The sequence below is a fragment of the Colobus angolensis genome, unplaced genomic scaffold, assembly GCF_000951035.1.
Source record: "Colobus angolensis palliatus isolate OR3802 unplaced genomic scaffold, Cang.pa_1.0 Scaffold440, whole genome shotgun sequence".
NCBI classification, from domain to species: Eukaryota; Metazoa; Chordata; class Mammalia; order Primates; family Cercopithecidae; genus Colobus; species Colobus angolensis.
This window is the reverse complement of record NW_012117822.1, coordinates 992,810-1,018,903: the sequence shown is the minus strand read 5'-3', so window position 1 is coordinate 1,018,903 and position 26,094 is coordinate 992,810. Positions and strand designations below refer to the sequence as shown.

The 26,094-nt window shown below is 38.7% G+C and overlaps 1 protein-coding gene and 1 long non-coding RNA gene across 2 annotated transcripts in view; both read right to left on the bottom strand.

Annotated features, from left to right (window-relative positions):
• KCNB2 (potassium channel, voltage gated Shab related subfamily B, member 2) overlaps positions 1 to 26,094 on the bottom strand; it is a 405,717-nt gene that overhangs the window by 178,023 nt on the left and 201,600 nt on the right. The window lies entirely within an intron of this gene.
• On the bottom strand, positions 1,953 to 24,311 carry LOC105522830. Its single transcript, XR_001003500.1, has 3 exons — positions 24,255 to 24,311; positions 5,024 to 5,091; positions 1,953 to 3,540 (listed from the first exon to the last, which is right to left on the bottom strand). It is a non-coding gene; the product is annotated as an uncharacterized LOC105522830 (long non-coding RNA).

Below are 26,094 nucleotides of genomic sequence, written 5' to 3'. Positions count from 1 at the left end.
TTATCCATATCTAGGATTAATTTCTTCTAAATCATGATTGCTATTCTGCAGTGGTTTAGTGGAAAGAGTTTGGGGATTGGAATAAAAGGTTTGATTCTAGTCCTGAACACTTATTAACTATGAAGGCAAGTCCATCAAGCTCATGGAGCCTGCTTTCTCAAACTTAAAATGGGATAACCTACTGCACATAGTTGATATGAGGGTCAAATAAAAGCTGTTTGCTACTGACAAGCTTCTCAGTTGGTTACATCCTCTTCTTCCAGGTTCCGATAGCATTCGGTACTTCCCAGTGTGTAATTCTCAACCCAACTGCAACTACTTTTTCAATGACTCTTCTGGACTAGACTATAAGCTCCTTGAACAAGGCAGGCACTGTGCTTGCCTGATTCACTACTATATTGCCAGGCATAAGAGTTGCTAAATAAAAATGTGTTCAATTATACTATTATAAAACTGATGCTGCTAAAATGATCATTATGATGTTATGTCACACATTTAATGTCATATTGTGGTATCAACGTAAACTCATTAGTAAGCAGAACTAAAGACTTTAAGTCAAAAGAAATAATGAATAAATGAAAATTAATGTTTTGAAGAAAATATGGATTTTTACCACCACTCCTACTAACAAAAATCTATTCAACTCTGTTCAAAGATTTAGGTTTGCTATCCAGATACCTCTAAAAGAAGAAAATACAGCAGTTTTAGAAGAATGAATCTTTCCTCACGTTGTCAGCTTGACACATTTAGGACAGAATCTCTCCTTCAGTACTTAACATTTTGATTCACAGACTGAGGTCTCAGAAGCTAAAAAAATGGAAATATGTCATCTAAATGTCAGCACTGATTTTATGATATTCTAGAAGGAAGCAAACAGGAACACATGAGAGTTTAGGTGTCCTGTCTGAGAGTTCAGTGCACAGTGTCTTGGAAGAACCTGAGTAGAGTGTGTGTGGCATCTTGGAAGGATTAGAAATTGGAGTAATGATCATTTATCTTGGTAAAAAGCCCTTAGCTTCTGTATTATTGACAGTTCTCCAGAGAGCAGACCAATGGGAAATATATCTATATCGATATATGTATATAAAATGAGGAATCAGCTCATGTGATTATGGAGGCTGAGAAATCCCACGACCTGCCATCTACAAGCTGGACTAGACTATAAGCTCCGTGAACAAGGCAGACTAGGAAAGCTGGTGGTGTATTTCCAGTATGAACCTGAAGGCCTGAGAACTAGAGGAGCCAATGGTGTAACTCTCAGTATGAGTGCAGTAGATGATCAGATGAGATGTCCCAGCTCCAGCAGTGAGGGAGAAAAGAAGGACAAATTCCCTCCTCTGCTCCTTGTTCCATTGAGACCCTCAATAGGTTAAATGATGCCCACTCTCATTAAAGAGCACCATCTACTTTATGGAGTAAGTGCTAATCTCCTCCAGAAACACCCTCACCAACACACCCAGAAATAATGTTGAACTAGACATCTGGGTACCTCTGATCCAGTCAAGGTGACCCATGAAATTAACTATCATAGATTCTATGGTGATAGCTGAGAGTTCTATGATCATCTTTCATGGTAGCTTTATTTTACAGCCGTTTTCACACTTGTCTATTTAACTAATCATGTTTTCCCTAAACCTATTCTTCCGCAATTTGTTCTTTTTCCTGGCAAATGATACCACCTGGCCATCCAAGCCTGAAAGTGGGGAGTTTATCCAGACTTCACCATTCATTTCTATCACACGCATATTCACTGGGCTACCCAATCCTTTGAATCCTGAATATTTCTTGCATCTATCTCCTTCTTTATATTTCTACTAGGTACACCACAGGCCTCTCTCTGTCTGAATAAGACACTTAAAGTTGTTGAATGAAATATTTTCTCCTTCTTCCCTCCTGGCCTCCATTAGATTTCAAGCTTCTTGAGGGTAGGCAATATGCCTTTTTTTCATTTTGTGTGTGTATGTGCATATGTGTATATGTGTTCATGTGTATACATGTGTATGCATGTACATATAGGGGCTCAGATGGCAACCCAAAGAGTGCCAGGCACATAATAAGCCTCACATGGGTATTCATTTAATTAAGTATTAAAATGTCTAAGTGGAAATATTACTAAGCTAGTTTTTCAGTGCTGAATTTGGAATTCTGAAGTCAAAGACGATTACACAATGTATATTTTTAGGGGAACCAAGAAGTCCTGAGGCATCTCCTTATGACTTGCCTTGGTGCCAGGTCTTTACCTTAGTATAGTTACTTTGCTGAATGAAGGCAGGGTTTCCAGAATGTTCCTGTTAAAAAGAAGCAGTATAGGGAAGAGGCTAGACTTTTGGGTTCTGTTGTCAATAGACTTGAGTTTGAATTTCAGCTCTATCACTTATAGCTATGAAATTATCAGTACACTTGTAATCTTTTAGTGTCTTCATCTATAACATTGTAATGAAATATTAATATCCATGCATAAGAATGTTTTACAAATTAAATAGGATAATGTATATAGAGTGGTCCATTTCCTCCATAGGAAGAGGGATGAGCTATGTGACTGTGGTGAGTCTGGCTTGCAGTGGGCCATGGCTTCCAGAGGTGGGGCTGCTACCCTGAAATGTAGGGAACCTAAGTCTCCATCTCTTGTCTGTCTGTCTCTGTCTTCTGCCTTCTACCTGCATCCCTTGAAGCTGAATATCCTGTCTTCCTTAGCTTCTTGCTACCAAGTGATAGTCTCAAGTCAGGGCCTGACCCCTGATACAGGGAGAGCAGCCTACTTCAGTTTCTCCAGGAGTAACTGGAGACAGATTGAATAAGGATGGGACCAAGCTCTTCCATTTCTCCAGTGCAATTTTACAAGCAGAAACATGATATCATATCTTGATTTCACTTGTTTCCTGGCTGAAACTGGAGAGAAGGATAAGTGAGTGACTGATAAAATTTGATTTTTATAAATGTTAGTCAATATTGTTGTTGATAAGGTGGTTATTGTCCCTGTATGAGTAGGACAGTACATGTAGCCATTAATGTGCATGTATTCAGAAAACAAAAAACAAAAACTGTTGATGGGACTAATTATGGAGGAAAACCTTAAGCACATGGTACATTGGTTGGAAGGAGCATCTGTGAGCAAACTAAAGTAAAATCAAGTAAAGAAACCCAGAAGACAAAGTTAATGTGCTGTAATGACTTTACCAAGGCCTGAAGTTCCTCCGGAGACCTTAAAAAATAAATAACTCACAGAAACAAGTATTCCCAAAGAGTTCAGTGATGCAAACATTAATTATTCCTTAGACCACTAAGTTTGACATACAAAGGACCAATTGGATACATTGCTGATGAAGGAGAAGGAAGTCTAACCACTTTGGAAAACAATTTGAAATTCAATTGTGCAGGTGAGCATAAGCATAACCCATAACCCAGGAATTCCATTCCTGGGTATAAGAGAAATACTCATTTATAAGCACTGAGATAACAGCTTGAGATAAGTGACTGGAAACAACACAAATGTCCACTGTTGGGAGAACAGGTAAATTGTGACATCCATATAAGATAATGCTATACCATAGGAAAAAATGAATGAAGTTCAGTGACGTGTAACAAAACAGTTGAATATTTGACACATAATATTGCGGGGGAAAGCAAGTCACAGAAGGTTATATACAGTTGTGCCTATGTAGAGTTACTATGACACTATGTATGATGTCACTTTTTATAATGCTCAACAAGAAGCACAGCTAAGGAGTATGTGGTTTAAGGCTGTAAATATAGATGGTAAAATCTTTGATAAACACAAAATTCACTCTAGTGGACCTCTGTGAGTGTGGGGAGGCAGGGAAGGGGCACATAGATATTACTAATATTCTACACCTTCATTTGTGTGGTTGGTTCATAGGTATTTAATTTATTATTATGTTTTAAACATGCATATATATGTATATAATATATATATTACTTTTTTGTATATGCCAAATATTACATAGTAAAAAAATCTTTTAAAGCAATATTATGGTTTTTTGGGTGTAAAATGTTACCTCTCTTGCCTGAACAGTTCTAGGTAATAATAAATAGGTTGGCTTATAAGTATTTATATATTATGTTTATTTTATTTTATTTTATTCATTATTTTTAAATTATACTTTAAGTTCCAGTGTACATGTGCACAACATGCAGGTTTGTTACATATTATACATGTGCCATGTTGGTGTGCTGCACCCATTAACTTGTCATTTACATTAGGTATATCTCCTAATGCTATCCCTCCCCGCTACCCCTAGCCCATGACAGGCCCTGGTATGTGATGTTCCCCTGCCTGTGTCCAAGTGTTCTCATAGTTCAATTCCCACCTATGAGTGAGAACATGCGGTGTTTGTTTTTTTGTCCTTGCGATAGTTTGCTGAGAATGATGGCTTCCAGCTTCATTCATGTCCCTACAAAGGACACAAACTCTTCCTTTTTTATGGCTGCATAGTATTCCATGGTATATATGTGCCACACTTTCTTAATTCAGTCTATCATTGATGGACATTTGGGTTGGTTCCAAGTCTTTGCTATTGTGAATAGTGCCGCAATAAACATACGTGTGCATGTGTCTTTATAGCAGCATGATTTATAATCCTTTAGGTATATACTCAGTAATGGGATTGCTGGGTCAAATGGTATTTCTAGTTCTAGATCCTTGAGGAATCACCACACTGTCTGCCACAATGGTTGAACTAGTTTACAGTTCCACCAACCGTGTAAAAGTGCTCCTATTTCTCCACATCCTCTCCAGCACCTGTTGTTTCCTGACTTTTTAATGATTGCCATTCTAACTGGTGTGAAATGGTATCTCATTGAGGTTTTGATTTGCATTTCTCTGATGGCCAGTGAATATTTATGTTTAAAAATAGTTTCTGCTTCCTTTGCTGAGATGAGGCAAAGGACATTATCTATAGAGTCCATAAAAATAAAATGATCATTCCTGATCATAAAACACATTCACCAGCTAAAAATCATTTTTTTCACACTCTCAGAGAAAATGACTGGTCAGGCCACTCACAGTGGGTCACTCTTGGAATGTCTTGCTGAGGTGGGAGGACCGCTTGAGCTCAGGAGCTTGAGACCAGCCTGGAAAACATAGTGAGACTGAGACCTCATCTCTTCTAAAAGGAAAAAAAGGTAGCAGAACATGGTGGCATGTGGCTATAGTCCCAGCTACTCGGGAGGGTAAGGCGTGAAGACCAATTGAGCCCAGGAGTTGGAGGCTGCAGTGAGCTGTGATCATGACACTCGCTCTGGCCTGGGCAACAGAGTGAGACCTGGTCTTAAAAAATAAATAAATAAGTAAATAAAATGAAAACGAAAATGATTGGTCAGAGTAGAATCTATGAGTGGACTAGAAAAGACGCTGAATGATTTTAGGTTCTGGAGTACTATACACATTATGTACATCAGAAAAAAACATTATGGGGAAGGGTGTTGGGAGGTGTTGGTCAAAGGGTACAAAATTTCAGTTATACTGGAGGAATAAGTTGAAGACATCTACTGAATAATATGGTGACTGGTTAACAACATGTATTGTGTTTCAAAAATTGCTAAGAGAATAGATTTTTAAGTGTTCTCACTGCAAAAAAAGTGGTAAGTATGTTAGGTAATACATATGTTAATTAGCTTCATTGAGCCATTTCATAATGTATACATATTTCAAAACATCATGTACACAATAAGTATATAATATTCGTGTCACTCAATAAAAATAAATAAGAAACATTAAATTATAAAAATAAAATTTAAAAAATCAGAGATTTTTAAAAAGAATAAACCCTTATAATAAAACTCCATGTTATATGTCTTTAGCTTCTAACTTCTAAAAAACAAAAAACGAAACAAAAAAAAAGCCAAAGTGAGTTGAGTACTCTGTAAATTCAGTAGGATTGGAAAAATATTTATTTACTTAACTTGATCCTTCTTCTCTAAGACCCTTCCCCTCAAAGCACTGAATGCTTACAGATCTTTGAAATAAAAATAGCATGAGATTTATCATAACAAAATTCAATATTATAAAACGAATCAATGACAGTTTGCTCCTCTAATGGATTTGGTGTGCAATCATCCAGAACAGGGAAAGGTTGGGAGGTTTGTTGAAACGTATCTGATAGAACAAGGCTGAATGACATAAAACCATCTTAGAGGCTACATTCACTTCAGTAAGTGTCTTCATAAGAAAAAAAAATACTTCACGTTTTTCAAGTCAATGAGACTTGAACCAATGAGGAAATTAACATGCAGGATGTTCAAAGAAGTTATGACAATAAAAATTAAATTCATGTTAAATTAAGATAACCCATGTCCACTTTTAAATTATATTGTTTCTTTCTTCTAATCATCTTATTTACTCCTTCTTTGCTTTTTTTATTATCTTACTATCTGTGGGTACCACCCTGTTTTCATTCCAGTTTCACACTTGACCAAAGAGCAGGGGAGCTGAACAAAGCTGTTGATATGTAAATAGCAGTTTTGAAGACAGAAGCACCAGATTGTTCCTAAACAGAAGAAAAACTGCAGTTGCTTTATATTTGACTGAGTGGAAAACAAGGTGTCAACATATAATTTCAATTGCTCTCTAAAATAAAAAGTGCATCATCTAGGTTTGAACTTATACTAAGCATGACAATATTATGGTAAGTTGACAATTATCTTGTTCATTTCCTTTGCTTTTAGAAATAATTACAGTATTCTTTCAGAAATATATTTTCTTACTGTAGTTTCAGATTTTGGATTTGCAAAGTCAAAGGGTTTTATCGATATAGAACCTACAGAATCTCTAATTCAGGAAATAAATTAGGGTTCTTTGTTTCTTTACTCCTCTAATAAACTTGCTTTCACTTTACTCGATGGACTTGCCTCAAATTCTTTCTTGTGAGAGATCCAAGAACCCTCCCTTAGGGTCTGGATCGGGACCCCTTTCCAGTAACACTTTGAGATTTGAGACCTTGCTGACCTGGAAGGACTCATCCTTGAGGGACTGCCCCTGCCAGAGATAGTAAACAACTTGTCTTGGAGTTTGCCTTTCATGTGCAAACCAACCAGCCAGAGCCCATACCCCCAACTACCTCCTCTATGGAGCTCAAGCACTTACAGTCTGGGCCAGTCACTATCCATCTGCCCTAATCACCACAGGGCCAGGCACCATGCAACTAGGGACAGCTCCTCTGTCCCAGAGCCTGCTGAAATTATTCAAACTAGCCAGTACTAAACCTGTTTGCCCTGCCTTGCCCGTTCCTTTGGCAGAAACCATAACAATGGCTCCTGCTCCTTTTTCTTCCCTCTCTCTCTGCTTCCTGACACATTCCCTTTGTGGTGGTGGAATGTGTGTCACGTCTCCCATTTCTAGGGATCTGTGAGTATAAAAAAACTTCTTACATGACAATCATTTCCGCTTCAGTGTGTCTTTCTACATCTCAATAAACAAATCCCAGGTACCCTTTTAAAACACCCCACTAAACCCATTAAGATGACATCAGATTTCCTCAGGAATTCTGATCAGAAAAACCTTCACTTGGAATGAACTGGAATAGTGAGAAGGGGTGTTAAACTGAGGCACCACGACAATAAAATTTAGTCTGAAGAAAATCTAGTTTTCTGGATGGTTGGTCTACGCACTGGTTGGAAACATTTGGGCGATTCAATCTTGTGGCTCTCCATCTGAAATTAGCCGTCATGTGGCCATCATCTCCCACAGAGTTCTTCAGTGCAGGCCCAGCAATCACAGAAAGATATATTACACCCGTTCAAAGAGCAGTGCAATCATTTTGAGGCTGTACCTTACAGCTGTCACACATGTTGGGAAGCAGAGGAGGCAGCGTTTCTGTGCATCACTCAAGGTCATCTGGAAAACCAGTAGATGAGGCCACATGTCTCCCAGATCATTAGGCAGTCAGACATGAAATTCTCTGCATGATCTCCCCATTGGGTCACCCAGGTTTGTTTTATGCTTGTTTGTTGGTGTCTTTTCTTTAGTAGACAAAGACAATTTTAAAGAGTTGTCAGCAGCCTCTGGTTCTAAATGTTAAGGACATTGAGGTTCTATTTATGACCACTCTCAATTGGATAAAAGGACAAGCTAGGGTTGCCTTTCTCTCACCACTTTTCATAATATTGATGTCATCTGCTCAATGTAACATTTGCCAGGCATAGGCAAATACCAGCATGCACTTGGTAGAGGAGAGAGGTAGTAGAATCATGATGCTTGTCAGCTAGGGAAGAAGCACACAGAAATGCCGCTTGGGAAAGGGGTGCTTAATGCCTACGATGAATAACACAAACCTGTACTACTTCATAATGATGCCTTAAATCCCACAGCTCTAGCCTGCCATGGAATTGAAGCAACAAGTACTGCTTCTGCAATACTCAAGCAACCTAAATTGTACTCAGGACTAGCACACAGAATAGATAATTGATTACAAATCTGATATGAGAGTTTTAGTATGCAAGCAAAAATTTGACTGACTTTTGTCCTTGGCTCTTGGGAGTTAGCCTCTACACTCTTGAAATTTTCAGAGTGATAAGAGTGTCTTTGTTATTCATGTTGGGCCCCTGGGCCAGTGCCTGATAGTTTATGCAAATGAAGTGACTCAGGATGGGGGCTGGCTATGCCAGAAAGACCAACCATGTGATTAAAGGGTGGGAGCTCCAAGTCAGGTGATACCAACTCCACCTCTGGGGAGGGCAGCAGGGGCTGGAGATGGAGATCAACCTTCTAATCTCTTATCCAATCAGTCTTGCCTAGTTAATAAATCCCCAATAAAAATTCTGGACACTGAAGCCCAGGTTGAGTGTCCATGGTTGGCAAATCTCTGCATACTGTCACATATCAATGTGCTGAGAGGGGAATGCATCCCTAAGACTGATGAAAGTTTCATGGTTGAAATCACCCTAGATTTTGCCCTGTGCGTATATGTTCTAATTTGTATTTTTTCAATAAAACTATAATCACAAACACGGTGCTTCCAATGAGTTCTTTCTAGTCAATTATCAAACTTACAAGGGTAGTAGGAATGCCTGAATTTGTGGCCAGTTGGTCAGGAGTGAGCATGGCTCTGGGACTCTGAATTTGTGGCTGGTGTCTGAAATGAGGACAGTCTTGTGGAAGACTGTGCCCTTAACCCCTGGGTAACTAGGAGCATGCATGCCCTAAAAATATGCATGTTCATTTTATCTTACATTCCTTCTCTCCTAATTAACACTGCACATATTTTTAGGATAAACACCTGCATATTGCAGATTTATTTTATTAGTGCAGCTTTTCTACCGGCTAGGTTTCTTTCCCAAGGTGGGGTGGGTAGTTGGCATCAGTTCTCTCTGGATCAGGGAGGTGGAGGGATCCTAACATGCATATGTAATTCAGGAGGTGAAAGAGAGAGCTGCAGTAGCAGTGTGCTGAGTTATTTCTGCCTATGTCCTAAGTCTCTTTGGACCCTGTCAAGCAGGACCATGCAGCTCAGCGAAGCTGGCAGTGACCACAGCAGTGGAAGGACAAGACACACAGGATCCAGTGGGGCAGCTGATAAGCCCATTGCAAAGAGAATACATTTCAAACAACTTTCCCGGCCATGGGCCCTCAGGATCTGGCTTACCCCTATGGATTTTTCCTGTCATTGTGCATTAGGCTTCAGCCACATCAGACTTTTTACTACTGCTCAGCTATTCTCAGTTTGTTCTTGCTTCAGGTCCTTGGCACTTGAACTCGGCCCTAAGCAATTCACATGGCAGCTCCTTCTCAGCATGGCCAGTTTAGCTCCAATATTACTTCCTTCCAGAGGTATCCAGAGGGAGTAGAAAGGCTCCCCACCTTTCCTCTATCTAGGCCCCATTGTGGAGCTACTTCCTAGCCCATTTCTTGGCTTATTTTCTTTAAAGGGCTTACTGCTACAGATATTATATTATTCCTATATTTTGTTACAAATATATTTCTGTCTCCACCTCTCCCACACACATAACCCTAACAAAAGCACTGTGATGACATGGGCTTTACAGCTTCCTTGTTTACACTGTCCCCTTGGCTCATGGAATAGTAATTGGCAGTTATTACTGGATGAATGGTGGAATAGCATTCACTAAGTGCTGCACACTGTGGTAGGTGGTATGAGGCTTTTAGGAAATGCACAATACTCATTTCTTCTCTTAAGGAACTGTGGAAACTGAGTCACACACACATACAAAAGAGCGAACTGCAGTCATTTCTGTGGCTCCTTCTGCTCTCTACTAGGTCTCGTTCAAAGTCCTGCACTTGGTCTTCTCTTATTCTGGGCTTTATGGATCTATCCTCTCCCAGATTTCAAATAGTATCCCTAAATCACTTTCAACAGTCTCAACAAAATAGATAAAAGGCCTGTTTCTTTTTTTATATTATTTTTAAGAGTTAATATTGTCTCTCTGGAAGGATAAAGCTCCCCATCCCGCCCAAAAAAGAAGAGTACAAAATCTAATAAAGAAGTTAGGGAAAAATATGTAGGAAAATAAGATTTAGGGCTCCCGAATTCACTAAAACTACATTATGAAATATAAGGCCATCTTAACTACAGGAAAAAGACTTATGGAGCAATTATTTTCTCATATTTTTCTAAGGGCAAAGTTTTAGTAGGATTTTATCTGATGTGATTGGCATATTTTAAAGTATAGTTGAATCCGTATAATAATATGTGAAACTTACAGGAAATGTGATAGTATATATACAATATGTCATAATTTCACTCCCGTGTTAAAGACAGAAAAAATACCATTGGTTGGTTGCCTGTCTCAGAAGAAAAAATACAGAAAGCAAATAATTTAAATGAGTTACAATTTATCCAATTTAGAATCAAATAAAAATGCCATGGGCTTGGCGCCAAGGATTATTCTTGGATTGGAATTTGTTCAACATCCTAAATTTAACCAGCTGCGATCCCTTTTAAACTGCCATCCAATACAGTCTTTTGAAATAAAGAATGTGCTTTTAAAGGGAAATTGGGCATTCCAGCTGAATATTTATTCTCTAGATAAAAACATGCAGCCTTTTGCAACACACTCAACATATACTAGGGAAGGTACAGGTCACAGTTAGAGATGACGCACACAAGTAGTCATGTGTTTTCTCTCTGGGTCCTAACTGCCTAGAATATTGTCACATTTATAACTCAGTTATGGACAGGCAACTTCAGTGTCTAATATTTCATAAGGAATTGTCTTAATGTTTCTTAAAGTCATAATATACTACAGCTAGAAAAGATCTTTCAGAATGTTTAGCTGCAATTCAAGCTCCTCATTTTATATATGAACAGGCTGAGGCCATCGTTCTAATACCAATAAGTGACATATCCATGGTCTCACCTGGAGCCCATGTCCTCTTTCTTTTATTTATGGACGTAGACTACACTTCATTAAAAATAAAATATGACTAAGCGTCATCATCTGCCTGAAAGGTGCTCATGACTGAGTGAGATATAGCCCATACCATGTTTCTAGTCCTGGGAACATATGGACAGAGCTGGTATAGATTCCACCCCAACCCCAATGGCAACATTTATAAACGCTGTTAAAGTGTAGCTATCATTTTTTAAAAATACAGAGCCAAGTCTGAAAGAAGAATTTATCGTCAGACGTCATGGGTAAAGTCATAGGCTGATTGCAGGATCCTGTGCATTGGCTCTGGCCCTCTTTGCCAAGGATGGGAGATGTGAGATGTGAGTGGAAGCTGGGATGAAGAATGCTGCGGAAAGCCAGATCCCTGCAGAAAATGCCCCTTTCATGCACAGGAGGACAGGAAACGTTCTTCCGATACAAGTACCTAAGGGGATGAGGATGTTGATCACCACATTATTTGTGGTGTGGGAAGTTAGAGGCTACCTGAATGCCCATCGCTGGCATGAGGGATCAGCCAGCCAGAGAGGCAGCAGGCCAGCGTATTCTGTCTGTGGCTCTGAAATGTGGTGAAGTGGGAGGTGTCTCCAGTGATAAATAGAAATCCCAAGGCTGCACCAGCCATGGGTGTAAAGTCTTAATTTATACCACCCGTATGGTGTTAGGAATCCTAAGCAAAGACAACCCCTACCTAGTTAAACTGTTTTTCAAGTGAGAAAGTAATATTATAAACATGCTCAGAAAAAGACTACATGAATTTTTACAGACCTGTGCTGAATTATTAAATAATGTACTTCAAGAAAGGGGAACTTGTACTCAGAAGGAAAGAATGGGATTCAAAGATCAATGGTGAACAAATACAGTTTTAAACTATGGCAAAATCTAAAGAAGCCTTAACTGAAACCATAACAACAATGAAATGTAAAAACAGGGTAGCAATTTGAAATATAAGCACATGTTGGTTGATGGGCATTTAGGCTGGTTCCATATTTTTGCAACTGCAAATTGTTCTGCTATAAACATGCATGTGCAAGTGTCTTTTTCATATAATGATTTCTTTTCCTCTAGGAAGATAATTAATAGCGGAATTGCTGGATCAAATGGTAGTTCTACTTTCAGTTCTTTAAGGAATCTCCATACTATTTTCCATAGTGGTTGTACTAGTTTGCATTCCCACCAGCAGTGTAGAAAGTGTTCCCTTTTCACCACATCCATGCCAACATCTATTATTTTTTGATTTTTTAATTATGGCCATTTTTTCAGGAGTAAGGTGGTATGGCATTGTGGTGTAATACTACTCAGCCATAAAAAAGAACAAAATAATGGCATTTGCAGCAACCTGGATGGAATTGGAGACCATTATTCTAATTGCAGTAAGTCAGGAATGGAAAACCAAACATCATACATTCTCACTTACAAGTGGAAGCTAAGATATGAGGATGTAAAGGGATAAAAATGATACAATGGACTTCGAGACATGGGAGAAAAGTGAGGGGGAAAAAGAGAGATAAAAGACTACACACTGGGTGCAGTGTACATTGCTTGGGTGATGAGTGCACCAAAATCTTAGAAATCACATCTAAAGAACTTATCCATGCAACCAAACATTACCTGTTCCCTCAAATCTATTGAAATAATAATAATAATAATAAAAGAATTATATGCACGGATAAGAGCGTCACTAATTCTACCTGGGGGAGTAAAGAAATAGTTGATTTTGAACTGAGTATCAAAGGCTGAGTAAGAACTTAGCAGGTAACAGGGGGCAGAAGGAGGTTTTCAAAAGTAAGGCTCCTAATACAAAGGTACATGGAACATTCTAGAAACTGCAGGTAGTTCACAAGCCAGGTGTTCATGGGGAAGTGGCAGAATACAAGGCTGGAAGGCAGGCTCCAAATCTGGTCTTTGGAGCAGGTCTCCAAATCTGATTCCTTTCAAATCAATGTCATCAGAATCCACTTCTTTGAAATGTCAGATTACAATAAAAAAGGGAGATATAGGAAACACAGGAAATTAAAACATAATAGAAAGAGAAAATTCTTTCCATTTTAGTAATAAACAGTATTTCGGTATTTCAGTTCACAGTTTGAAAATGGATCTGAAAAGTGAACATGTCTTGAGAATAGAGAAATACAGATAATACAGATTACAAACAGTGAGGGATCTAAGACATCAATTAAAATAGCCAAAGTTACAATATGCAGGATACAGTAACCCATGGAACAATTTATAATTCATTTTTCTCTTGCTGCAAATCTCTACCTCTCAATATTAAAAAATAGTTAAGTCACATAAATTTCAAAATGCTTGATGGTAGTTGGAAGAATTGACAAATATAAGATCTTGTGAGAAGAAAGGCCAGTATTTAGGATTTAAAGATAGGCTGAGGGATTTTCTTTGGCTGTAATTCAGACTGAAGCATTCAAAGGAGAGTTCAGGACTGGAAGTACATTGTAAAAGTCAAGATTGTATTTCTCCATCTGAGAAATGCTTTGCCCCTTCCTTTTGGCAGTCATTTGTTCATGGGCCCCTCATCTTTTCCCCATGAGAACTTGCTCTTTGGGAAGGGTTTTATAAGCCTATTCATATGAGATATGAATGACTACTATGGTTTAATAGGGTATCTTCCTCTGCCATATACACTTTCTAGTAGGGGACAGAGGCCTCAATTTCTTATTGAAGAACTTGAAGCCTTAGCCAGTTACGTTGAGAGGTGAATCTTGATCTGAGGCATTCCAAGAGCCCTAGTTCACATGGGTCCCTGGTTATATTCCCTAGCCATAAATCTTGTTCTGAATCTGTTTCAGGAATGACTACCTCATTTTCTCTTGTCAGTGTCAATATGTCAGTAAAAACAGTATCTGTTTGCTATGACACAATTTCAAATATCATACAAATAATTGAACTTGATCTGAATTTAACTACCATTGAGTATTAGCCAGGCTCAAAGAATATCAGTATCAACCAAATTTAGAAAGAAGAAGATACAACACATAAGTTCACAAGGAAGTATTTTTTTTCTTAACAGACAGACTCTGAAACTCTCAGATTAGTATTTACAAAATGTTATTCATTACGTGACTATAGTAGGCCCAAAGTATAGCTATCTAGAAGCAGTTGTACTGTTCCAATAAATCAATCAGCAAATATTTACTAAATGTCTGTTTTGTGTACAGTATTGTACATGGCACAATTTGATGTGGTTTCTCTCTTCTGTTTAGTTGGAAAGTTAGAATTCCCATCAAACAATCAGAACAAAAAATAAAGGGGTGAACAATACGGTACTGATAGAACTGATGATTGAGTACCCTTTCTATTTCTTCCAAAGCTCCCTTTTATCTACAGGACAAAGTCCAAATCCTTTGCCATGTTTTAGCTAATCCTTTTTCTTGGTCTCTATTTATTTTTCCAGCCTCATCTTCTAGCACATTCTTCTATAAACTCAAAGCCCTAGCCCTACCAAACCATATGTAATTTTCCAGATTTATCATCTGTTTTTGCACCTCCAGACCATTCCTTCTGCTTGAAAAGGACTTCCACTTGCTTTTGCTTAATTCCTACTTGTCCCTTTAAAAGTTTCCTCCTCTAAGTTTTCTCTAATCCCTAAAAAGTTTTGTGTCCTCCAATTTATTTCTATTGTATCTATGTCTTTAACCCTATACCAGCAATTTCACAAAGTATTGAAATGTCTAATTCCCCTATTACCACAGTTTTTAAAAAAGTGAGGAAGGATCTGTACCTCATTTATATTTTTGTCCCCAGTGCCTAATGTGAAACACCAGCACACAATAGGTGTTCAATAAATATTTATTAAATGAATCCCAGTTCTGGGGGTTGGGAGTTGGGAGGAGACATATGGTAGGCAGATTTTCTTCCAGAGGACTGAAAGATTTGACTATAAAAGAAGAAACTTTGAGTGAGAACATAGTAGGTCAGAGTGATTATGGGGTGATATCTATGAAACTAGATAGGATATAGGTGAGATAAACAGATACACTGAAATCCACAATATATCCTAAAGCCAGGACCTGTCACTTGTTACTTGAAAGGTAAATTCAAAGAGAAAGAAAAGAATCTTTCAATCCTAATAAATGGTATAGTTGGAATATGTAAATAACTTTTTAAAAAACCTATTAAATTTGATGTCAAAATGAAAACTACATCCTATGTCAAAAGTGTTCCCAGATGCCCCTGTTGAAGAAAAACTCTGGCTAGAAGATAGATGTTACTTAATATGATAAAACTCTTTTTAACTTAACTCTTGGTTCAGTGTGTTATTATCTTGCCAGGGATGCTCAGACTTGATCCCCTGTGCCCTGGTACTGGGCTGCATTTTGCCAGAACAACCAAGTCGCAGCAACCAATTAATCTTAATCACCATGTGCCAACTGGGAGCAGTTACAGCAGGACAGCAAGGAGTGGAGTAGAGATGACTTGCTTTTCTCCCAGGGATTGGCAGAGGGCATAGAAGACTTTATGTGGCTCCCCACATTAATGCATTGGCATATCCAGTGACACATAGCTGGGGCTGGCCCTGAAGGGTAAAAGCAAACACTGGAGACAGCTGAGAGGGAGGAAACAAACTTGGGGCTGGCAGTTGCTATCTTGGTAGACAACTTAGACAACAGTCCTTTAAGCATCAGGAAACAATCCTAGAAGTCACTTTTGATAGAATGAGCACTCAAGTTATGATTTGGTGATCAATTTCCAAAGGGGCTTCCTGCCTACAGTCAGAGTTCAGGGTGAGTTAAAGGTCAGCACAAACTTCTAATAAAGGCAGAAAGATACATGTTTGTAGTTCAGAAATTGTATGTAGCCATTTCCTCTAAAATGAGGGCTCTTAACCTTTCTTGAGGTGTCATGGAGCCTCTGAGAAGTTGGTGGACATTATGGATCATCTTCCTGGAGAAAATACACAATTCTTACATGTAACAGAGCATTGGCTACCCAAACCCCATCTCTCAGAGAGCCCCTCAAGCTGAGAACTCTTTTAAAGAATCTCTGAAAACTATATTGGTTTAGAGTATGTCAATTTGTGTAGAAGGGTATTTTTTGATATAAATAGTCTGGAAATTCTTGATTATACATGCATGGAGCAAGGCTGCAGTGGGTCTAGGGCCACCATTTTTAAAATGAGGAAAATCCTGCATCTCATTCAGATATTTTTTTAGTGGTACCTGATAGAGGTGTTTCTAAATTACAGTAGAAATGCCATCAAAACTAGGGAATCTGAAAAACAAATATTAGGATTTAAAAGCTCTGTAACCATGAAGAACTGAGTTTTGTGTATTCTCCTAAGGAGAAGGAACACAGACTATTGTCTGTTCTTGAACCTACAGCAGGACAGTCCTCCTCAACTGTTGCCCCGTCCACCCCATTGCCATGTCCAACTACTAGTTAGTACCAATAAATTTAGTAATCTTCCCATCTTACCACAGAGGACTCAGTTGGCGACTCAATACCTCAATCACGATATCTTCCATGCTGTCATGAAGTTTGCAATTATAATAGTTGAAACTAAACATTGAATCTGGCTATGTATTAGAAAACATCACAGAAGGATCTACATTCTCTTTAAATACTACTATTGAGAATATTTATCTTCAACTAATTTGCATTAATGAACACTGCTAAGTAGGCATGTTTACAAGCTGTGAAGGTGTAACCTCGTCCCATAGTAACTCTGAATTGAAGCCAAGATTTTAATCAGAACAGGCTATCAATTTTGCCCATAAGGAGCATTTATTGCTTAATATAGTTGGCAAAATCCAGATATGATCAATCACAACTAATAGTCCCAGTTGGAAGGCAAGTACATTGTTGTTTATTTGGTTCAGAAATTATTTGCAAACTAAACTATAATCCAAACTTATGTTAAAAAATCAGTTAGAACTATCATTAGACTCTTTCACAAAGTTTATTTTATGCTTAAATATCCCGAGAAAGAGTACGTTTTACTAACTGTAAATTTTCAGTCACCTTGTTTTCTCGTATGCCTAATAACACAAATAAAAACAACCATAACAAAAAAAGCAAAAAAAAAAAAAACCCAAAAACAAACAAACAAACAAAAAAATAGCAACTTCATTTCAATGCTGCATAACTGTAAAGCAGAATTATGAATTATTTAGGTTAATATGTAACATATATAAATGTAAATACAAGGATAGAAAAATATTTATATATGTATTTTCTTTCAAGGAGCATATCTTCCTAGCAATCACCAGCATATTTACTATAGCAGGAATAATACTAAATTTCTCAGCAGTTGAGGTCACTGGCAGTAGAGTTCTCCCAAAGAAATCTCTGACATCATTCCAAAATAACGAATCACATATTACGTTAACTTGGCTCAGTTTTTACCATTGTATTTACTTTCATTTCAAATTTCAGTTATAAACTTTAAGTTAATTTAGAATGCATTATCCTTGTATCTTGTTAGAAACTGAAGCAGGGGTGCTGAAAGAGTTGGCTGCAAGGTAGGAGATAATAAGAAATGAATTTGAAAACCAAGCAAACTCTTTTTTTGTTTGTTTCAAACAAAGCATCTTGTCAAACAAATGTAAGGAAAATCCATGGTTGAGTAATGAATGAACATTAATTCTTGTCGTGGATTCTTAAGATCAGTTAATCATTTTAGGTTTCAACTAATGAACATTGGAAACTGATTATCTTGTTGAATTTTACTAATAACAACTCTTGGGATAAAACAAGGTAGCAGACAAGTCCTCCAGTTCTTCATCATCAAAATAGAATAATATATTTCTGGTCCACAACCTTATATCCAAACATCTTAGGGCCAGATACATTTCAGAATTCAAGCTTTTTTTTTTTAAATGATGGAGAGACAATAGGCTGCATATATTGAATTTGCATAATACGACCATCAGAGAATCCAAATCATTCATATGTTTTCAGTGAAATGTTTCAATATTCACATTAAGTTGTGTAATTATACAATAAGTAAAGGCTATTACTAGCTTCACATCAGTTCAGGCCAAATTTTGCTGTCAAGTGAGTTTTGGTGCAAAACTTGAGAAATATTTCAGTTTTCAGTGTTGTTGGAATTTTGGAATCACAGATTGAAAACTTGTGGGCCTGCATAGACATATGGAAATTGTTTCCATACCATATTCTCTAAGCAGGGGCAATCATCAAACAACTTGTCTATCAACTTGTGGTTTGATTTACTGGAAAGTTGTAAGTTATATGAAAGATGAAATTTGGCCCACTCTGCCCAGTTTCTGTGATACATCTTAACAACATCCATTAACAACAATCTTGTTGGATCTGAACAAATCAAGAGACTAAGGGACTGGCAATCCATTTAGTAAATGACTGCTATGCATACTGTGTCTATTATATGCATATTCCTACACAAACTATGCCCTACTGCTCCCAAAAGACAGATCAGGATTGTTCTTCTTCTTAATATACTAAGCAAATAAAATTAGCTAGTCCAGTGTATGTTAATACTTGGAGAGAACATACAGAATAGAAAGGCCAGCCTTGATAAAGTAGGAATGAGCTTCAGTGTCTGAATTTTTGCCGACTGTACTAGATGACACTACTACGCAACAAAGTTTGAGAATCACTGATCTAGACAATATCTTGTTATGTTATCACCTCAGCTATTTTTGCATGGGAGACCTTTACCCGAGCTGAGTATCAAGGTTGATGTACAGATTTCTTGTGGGAAATGGAAAATCACTGCCATTTTTTTTTTGTGAGATACATAATGACTTTTATGAGCAAAATAATATGTCTTTCTGGGAAATGATGTGATTCTAATCAAAGTACTTTTAAAAGCCTTAATACTTATCTATAGCAAAGCACAAGAAATAATCAAAAAAGTCATCCTGGTGACCAATTCTTATTTGTACAAATTGTGTTAAAAAATGGAACTTCACCCCTGGATGCCATTTAGAATTGTGAAGATGGTGGATTGGGGAAGTCTGTGATTTAAATAGCTGGGGTGGTATAAAGTGACTATAATTTGACTATGAATCATGGTGATGCTCACAGGAAGATTGTGACAAGGAGACAAAGGGGCCCTGCTGTCCATTATAAACCACTGAATTGCCTTCAGATAAATGCATCTTGTCCTTTGAGTGGAAGCCACCTATCAAATTCCCCCCACAGTCTGTTTTCTTCAGAGTAATGAAAATGCACTTCGTACAGTACAAGCTGCCTAATTCTTTAGCACAGCCTGCATGGACCACCTGCCTGGCCCTGGTGGGGAAGAACAAGGGAGAAAAGAGTTCAGAGTTTTCTAAAATGGCTGACCTTTATCTGAAGCTGTCGAAAATCTTCCCTGTTATTATGAGGTGCTCCATGCACCATGCAGCCAGGTAATCCCCTAGAGCATGCCTTCATTGACTGCCACTGATTTCCTCTTTCAAGACATCGTGTTCAGTCTACTTGGTATTGAAGACATTTGGGGGCATGGCAGCGAGCCTCATTCAGCTTTCTTCTCCCAGGGAATATTCACCCATAGTTACCAGAGACACACCTGGCATCGTATTATGGATCCTGTAGTTCAGGCGTCATAGTAGCATCCAGCTTCTTAAAAATACCTTTTTCAGTGTGTTAATACAGGTAGGAAAGATTTCAGACAATTCTTTAAAAAAATGTTTAAAAGCACCAAATGACACAGATGTCCTCCCTTTATATCCGACAGTTTGTAACTTCATATACATGCTCTTTGGAAAGAGCTAGGAGATTCTAATTGAACCAGTCTGAGTGATAATAATGGGGACATGTTTTGAAATGGTTGAAGTCAAAGTTTCATTATAAGAATAAAGACGATAGGCTGCTGGGATGTACTGATGTTGGCTCTTATTTTCACCAAAGCTGCCTGTATAGGTTGAGCCTAGGCACAACCTGAAGCACTTTTGAAATGGTAATACTGTGTTTGTAGTCTTTATGGATAAAATACCGTTATGCTGAATCTATGCTACAGTTGATAAAGAGACTGCTTTTACATCTTAAAGGAGTATCTAATTACTAATCTAAATGTTTTGTATTCCAGATTGCAGATGATAAATACTCCATAAGCAATCTTCCAAATCAGCTCAGCAGTCTGGGAGAGGATCAAGGAGAGTCGCCTTTAAGAAAAAGCAGCATCTATAAAAAGAGCTGGATCAAAAGTAGACGCCCGATCACACACCCACTGTGGCTGGGCTGACAAAAATAGCCACTTGCACAGATTTAGTTCACTTCAATGTCAGGCTTCCCCCTCCAACCATCCTGTCTCCCTTCCCACCTCCAAGAATTCAGCGCTCATAGCAGGTGCCTTCGAGTCATCCACACCAAACGTGGGGCTACATCGAAAATGAGGGGCTACATCAGAAACTGCAGCTTGGGGTGATCAGCTCAGAACACTCCTCCTCCTTGCTGTCCTAGCGACTACCTTCCTGGAAAGGGATAGTTCTGGAGTGCCAATGTGTAGTACATGTCTACAGGGTGCCGGGTACCATTCTGAATGCTTTACAGGCATGACGTCATCAAGTCTACCGACAGTCCTATATCACAGTCATTATAATCCCTGCTTTACAGATGAGGAAATGATGACTCAGATAAATCACATATTCAAGAGCATATATTTAATTAGTGGTAGAGTAAACTCTGAACCCAGATCTGATTGCAGAACCCATGCTTTCAGCCATTATGTTAGGCTGCCTCCTGTTTGGTCAAGAATGGAAGACTCATTGCATTCTGAAAGTCCATCCTGGTTGAAAGTCCATCCTGGTTGAGGTGAGTATGTCAATTACCTATACTTTGTCTCACACATCAAAGCCAAAGTCAAAATTCTTGGGTCTAGTTGGCTTGTATTTTATTTTATTTTACTTTTACTTTTTTATTATTATTGTACTTTAAGTTCTAGGGTACATGTACACAACGTGCAGGTTTGTTACATATGTATACATGTGCCATGTTGGTGTGCTCCACCCATTAACTCGTCATTTACATTAGGTATATTTCCTAATGCTATCCCTCCCCTCTCCCCCCTCCCCACAATAGGCCCTGGTGTGTGATGTTCCCCTTCCTGTGTCCAAGTGATCTCATTGTTCAATTCCCACCTATGAATGGGAACATGCAGTGTTTGGTTTTCTGTTCTTGTGATAGTTTGCTGAGAATGATGGTTTCCAGCTGCATCCATGTCCCTACAAAGGACATGAACTCATCCTTTTTTACGGCTGCATAGTATTTCATGGTGCATATGTGCCACATTTTCTTAATCCAGTCTGTCACTGATAGACATTTGGGTTGATTCCAAGTCTTTGCTATTGTGAATAGTGCCTCAATAAACATACGTGTGCATGTGTCTTTATAGCAGCATGATTTATAATCCTTTGGGTATATTCCCAGTAATGGGATGGCTGGGTCAAACGGTATTTCTAGTTCTAGATCCTTGAGGAATCACCACACTGTCTTCCACAATGGTTGAACTAGTTTACAGTCCCACCAACAGGGTAAAAGTGTTCCTATTTCTCCACATCCTCTCCAGCACCTGTTGTTTCCTGATTTGTTAATGATTGCCATTCTAACTAGCATGAGATGGTATCTCATTGTGGTTTTGATTTGCATTTCTCTGATGGTGAGTGATGATGAGCATTTTTCATGTGTCTGTTGGCTGTATGAATGTCTTCTTTTGAGAAGTGTCTGTTCATATCCTTTGCCCACTTTTTGATGGGGTTGCTTTTTTCTTGTAAATTTGTTTGAGTTCTTTGTAGGTTCTGCATATTAGCCCTTTGTCAGATGGGTAGATTGCAAAAGGGGTGCCCGAGATGGCTGAATAGGAACAGCTCCAGCCTCCAGCTCCCAGCGTGGGTGACACAGAAGATGGGTGATTTCTGCATTTTCAACTGAGGTACCAGGTTCATCTCACTGGGGCGTGTCAGACATTCAGTGCTGGTCAGCGGGCGCAGCCCAACCAGCGAGAGCTGAAGCAGGGCGAGGCACCACCTCACCTGGGAAGCACAAGGGGGAAGGGAATTCCTTTTCCTAGCCAAGAGAAACTGAGACACACAACACCTGGAAAATCGTGTAACTCCCACCCTAATACTGCACTTTACCAAGGATCTTAGCAAACGGCACACCAGGAGATTATATCCCACATCTGGCCCAGAGGGTTCCATGCCCATGGAGCCTCCCTCATTGCTAGCACAGCAGTCTGAGATCTAACTGCAAGGTGGCAGTGAGGCTGGGGGAGGGGCACCCACCATTGTTGAGGCTTAAGTAAGTAAACAAAGCCCCCGGGGAAGCTCCAATTGGGTGGAGCCCACCACAGCTCAAGGAGGCCTGACTGCCTCTGTAGACTCCACCCCTGGGAACAGGGCATAGCTAAACAAAAAGCAGCAGAAACCTCTGCAGATGTAAATGTCCCGTTTGATAGCTTTGAAGAGAATAGTGGATCTCCCAGCACGGAGGCTGAGATCTGAGAATGGACAGACTGCCTGCTCAAGTGGGTCCCTGATCCCTGAGTAGCCGAACTGGGAGACATCCCCCACTAGGTGCAGACCGACATCCCACACCTCACACGGCAGGGTACACCCCTGAGACGAAGCTTCCAGAGCAAGAATCAGACAGGTACACTCGCTGTTCAGCAATATTCTATCTTCTGCAGCCTCTGCTGCTGATACCCAGGCAAACAGGGTCTGAAGTGGACCTCAAGCAAAATCCAACAGACCTGCCACTGAGGGCTTGTATTTTAAAAAGACTGTGTAAGTGAAAAGTAAATGAAGGGATATCATTTTGCTAAATCTTTATTTGAAAACTGAACACGCTATGAGAACACATAGATTAAAGGTGATAAATGAAGTTACAACTCTTAGTATAACATCTGCCCAGACTAAATAACAATAACCTTCACATTTGTATGACCTTTCCTCCTTCTGTTCTGCTTTCTTCCATACCTTCTCTCTATTTTCCCCTCCTTACTCCCTTTCTCTTACATGTTAATTTATCTTTTCATGCATTTATCTGTTCTGTTATGTTTTTAGTATTTTCAACACATCAGGCAGAGTGGTAGGTGCTGGAGATGCAAAGATAAAATTACTACTCTCAAAGTGCTTACATTTTAGTTGGGGCGAGAGGTGAGTCACAGGTAAGCAATAGTGCAGGAGGATACACGTCATGATAGGGACATCTCATGGAGCACTATCATAGCACCACAGCTGAGTAGGCAGCCTAGTCTTAGAGAGGTACAAGATGCTCTTACACATCTTATTTTTAATATGCCTTATACTTAATATTAATCTCAAGCATGGTTGAAAAACAGTTAATAGATGGAATTCATGCCTATGCAACTTACGCCTTTCCCCAAGTCCACAGGATCGTCAGCAATGGCTGAAACATCTCAGTTGCTGTAAATATGGGCTGGCTAGGTGCTTCTAAGTACTTTCTTAGCTAATCAATTCTTGCAGTCAAAAGTCCTTTGAAAAACAAATCTGGCTGTCAACTAAATATCTCAATTCTATTAGTCGCATTTTCTCACAATGTCTAAACAGTCAAAGGATAGAAAGTGACCAGCACAATGTTGCCAGATGTTTCCTAGAAGCCTGTGGGCTGCCTCTCAGCAGCAGAGTCAGGGCGGAGTGAAAACCCACTACACTACTGCAGCTTGTCACATAAACAGACTCTGAACAGTCACATTCACTTCTAAAGTCAGAGTTTGAGTTGACAGACTGATAAACTGTAGTGCTCACAGGTTCTAGCTAAGGAGTAGCACCTTCCAACTAAAGGCCTGCAGCTAGACACATAATAAGCTGCCTCTGAATAGACAACTGTACCGACAAGTAAGAAAGCTACTATGGCAGACAGCTCAACTCCCAAGGCCAACAGAATAAAAGAAAACATCTTCTGTGGGAAATAAACAAAACACCCTGTACCAGATAGAATCCACTTGGCTGCAGTGACTTCCAACAGAGGCTTCCTCTTGGCATCTGAAGGAGGAGATTCAGCAGGCAACTCACATCTAACTGTGTAGAAACCTTTTCTATTCTGCAAAGATGAATTAGCTAAAGTCATGGGTTCTACCAGATGCCACATATGACTTCAGCAGAGACAGTCTTTAGGCTGCTGGTTCCTAGGAAACCAAAGTGGCCCCAGACTCATAAGACTGAAATTGGCAAAGATCTAGCTTACCAGGCATGACATCAAAGAATCAGAATTTCTAAAATCAATTCTGTTCAAACATAGAACACTTTCCATTAGAAGTTCTGTGACATATATTGATTTATGATCTGTTTTTCTCTCCTCTTCATTTCTCATTGTTGTCCTGAGAGGAGTGGCCTTAGCATTCCACATTGCCTGAGAGGCAACGGAAGCTGAGAAAGGTCAAATGATGTGTTCATGATCACATTGAACACTGCCTCTTGCTTGTGACTAAGCGCCACCCTGCATCACAATATTTATCCTTGAGCAAGTGGCCTTGCCCAAAGCAGCTTCTAAACTCGTACCTTTGATATGAAGCTGCTGTCTTCTTGTCTGTGAAATATTTTTAAAAGCACAGTAACACTTGGTTAATGGGCAAACTCTCTTGGCAGATACTTCCATGTTTAACATACAATGACGATTGATGTTCAAAATGAGGATTGCCAGATTCTGAAATGCCTTCTGAATCATTAAAAGAAATTAATTATGTCCAATATGGTTTTGTCTTCAGTGTATTTAATCGTATGCTAATTCTTAAGTGAACTATTCATCATTGATATATATGATGACTTTCTTGCAAATGAAATATGTGAGTAGCCAAAACATTTCATCCTCTGAAAGTATAGGATAATATGTGTATGATGCAAGATGTTTTCCTCTTACTACCTCCATCTTCCCCACTCACTCACCCTTCCATCCAATCCACTCTTATAGCCCCGTTCTCTAAAGTGTGAGCTTCTGACCACTGCACCAGCATCATTAAGGATCCACATCTCACATCCAGCAATCATTTCCTAGCCCTTAGTGAGATGACACACAACAGAAGTGAAGGAATAGGAAGAAGGGTTAACCATGGCTTCCTGGTCAGGAAAGCTAAACCCTTGCATCACTGTTTTTGTAGAAGAGAACATCTTCTTCTGGTATGAAGTTTTCTAGTTTTTTTTTTATAGTCTAAGGTGGTTTGTTTTAGTGAGAGTTATCTGAACAATTTCTTAAAAATACAATTATAAGAAATTGTCCAAGTTGACTGGTCTTCAGAAGTTCAACATTAGGCTCAATTACACGTTATGATTCTGATGTTTTAAAAAATTATATGCTATATTCTTTCTCTCTACACATACTGTATTTTACTTAGATGATTTAACTCTGCCATTTTGTCTTTGGAGGTTCAGTATTCAAAGGAAAAGTATCTAAGAAAGAGCTAATTGCTTTTTTCCCTTCACATTTCACTGTTTATTGAAAAGGGAAAATGAAAAAAAAAATGACATTGACTGTGAAGGAACCTGGACAAATGAATTAGTTTGTGAGTTATCGCCTTATTAGGAACTCAGTAGGACTTTGCTAGATTCATAAAAAAGGCAAATCACAACAGGCATAATGAATCAATCATTAAGATAAACATTATACACTTTGTTTTTTCTAATATGATTTTAGTATTCAATTGACATTTAATTTGAAATTAATGCAAATTAATCTAGATTTCATCAAAGCCTATTTTAGATATCCAGGTTAAAATTTATTGAAATATATTTGGAATGACGGTTGACTGTTTGCAGATAAGAAAAGTCACGAGGG